The sequence below is a fragment of the Salvelinus fontinalis genome, chromosome 9 (assembly GCF_029448725.1).
Source record: "Salvelinus fontinalis isolate EN_2023a chromosome 9, ASM2944872v1, whole genome shotgun sequence".
NCBI lineage: Eukaryota > Metazoa > Chordata > Actinopteri > Salmoniformes > Salmonidae > Salvelinus > Salvelinus fontinalis.
Genome location: NC_074673.1, coordinates 4,448,852 through 4,451,296, shown reverse-complemented (window position 1 = coordinate 4,451,296; position 2,445 = coordinate 4,448,852).

Here is a 2,445-nt window from a genome sequence, read left to right as displayed (position 1 = left end):
AGCCTTCAGAAAGTATTCTCATTTCTTGACTTATTCAACATTTTGTTGTGTTACAACCGGAATTTAAAATGTATTAAATTGAGATTGTGTGTCATTGATCTAGACACAATACCACATAATGTCAAAGTGGATTTAAAAAATATATATATATATATATATATATTTTTTTTTTTTTACAAATGAATTAAAAATGAAAAGCTGAAATGTCTTGAGTCAATAAGTATTCAACCCCTTTGTCATGGCAACGCCTAAATAAGTTCAGGAGTAAAAATGTGCTTCATGAGTTGCATGGACTCCCTCTGTGTGCAATAATAGTGTTTAACATGATTTTTGAATGACTACCTCATCTCTGTACCCCACACATATAATTATCTGTAAGGTCCCTCCGTCGAGAAGTAAATTTCAAGCACATTTTCAACCACAACGACCAGGGAGGTTTTCCAATGCATCACAAAGAAGGCCACATAATTATTGGTAGCTGACATTGAATATCCATTTGAGCATGTTAACTTTATTAATTACACTTTGGATGGTGTATCAATATACCCAGTCACTACCAAGATACAAACGTCCTCCCTAACTCAGTTGCCGGAGGGGAAGGAAACCCCTCAGTGATTTTCACAGTTACAGTTACATAGTTTAATGGCTGTGATAGGAGAAAACTGTGGATGGATCAACAACATTGTAGTTACTCCACAATACTAACCTAAATGATAGGGTGAAAAGAAGGAAGCCTGTACAGAATAAAACTATTCCAAAACATGCATCCTGTTTTTAATAAGGCACTAAAGTAATACTGCAAAAATTAACCTTTTGTCCTGAATACAAAGCGTTATGTTTATGGCAAATCCAGCACAACACATCACTGAGTACCACACTTCATATTTTCAAGCATGGTTGTGGCTGTCTCATGTTATGGGTATGCTTGTCATCGGCAGAAACGTAATAGAGCTAAGCACAGGCAAAATCCTAGAGGAAAAATGGTTTCAGTCTGCTTTCCAACAGACACTGGGAGACAAATTCACATTTCTGCAGGACAATAACCGAAAACACAAGGACAAATATGTACTGGAGTTGCTTCCCAAGACAACATTGAATGTTCTTGAGAGGCCTAGTTACAGTTTTGACTTAAATCTGCTTGAAAATCTATTGCAATACTTTAAAATGGATGTCTAGCAATGATCAACAACCAAACCTGAAGCTTGAAGGATTTAAAAAATAATAATGGGCAAATATTGTACAATCTCTAGGTATGCAAAATATGGTCTCTGCACGCCTCCAGAGGCTCCGCAACTGCGTCACACCATCAGTACGGCGTCATCGCCCACATTTTCACATCAAGCATAAATTGTCACACGAAGCAATTTCTGTTGTTTGCGGCAAAGTTGCATCTCAGTTGATGCGTGTCACCCCCCCCCCCCCCCCCCCCCCCCAAAAAAATACATTGCATTACATCGCACGACATACAATTAAATTCTATTTCACGCAACTGATTGTATGCTAAAAAAAAAATTGCTAACATGACACGTCATATGACCATTGAAACATCTACCATGATCATCATTTAAGTTTAACTTGCTAGCTCTATATATATATATACGTATCAATATGTATGTATTAGCTAGTTTAATAGTAGCGAAGAAAATCAGGTGTCGTGACATGGACATGGACACACCAAAGAGGTCCCAAGTTATAGAATACTTCCAAGGTATTGACTTTTCACAGTACAGGCTACATTCAAATCATGATATATTGTAAAGTGAATGATACATTGTAAAGTTAGCTAGCGTAACGAAACTTGCTAGCTAGCTAGTTAGCTAACAATTAATATCTAAACATATTCAGCATGTCAGCTAGCTAGTTAGCTAACGTAACAAAACTTCCTAGCGAGCTAGTTAGCTAACAATTAATATCTAAACATATTCAGCGTGTCAGCTAGCTAGCCAACTCAGATGAGTATTTGTTTTTAATAGCTATGACTCTTTGTATCTGTCTTGAGCGCATATCACTTGGGGATCCGAAGGAAGAGGGATGCCGGGGAAGCTGCTCTGTCAGCCCTTCGTGATATACTAGGGAAAGACGCAAGTAGCTAGCAATGTCACGTTAGGCAAAATAGTGTTAAGTTACCAAAATAAATCCTGTTAGTTTAAACTAGCTAATCCGTTATTAGACATTGTATTAGAAGTGTACTTTTCACCAAACGTTTCAGATATCAAGGAACTTCCGAACTACATTTTGGGAGGGAGAACAAGAAAGTAGAGCAGTCCAAGAGTTCAGGGACTGAAGAGGTGTATGTGCCGAACTGGGTGCATTTCATACGCTTCCACTTCCTGTCTTGAAAGCAGGACCAGGCCAGGACAACCTGACCACACGCGATGACGATGAGCTCTTCGAGCTGACTCCAAGAAGTCTAGTTGGCTACATAGCAATACAACTATTGGACAT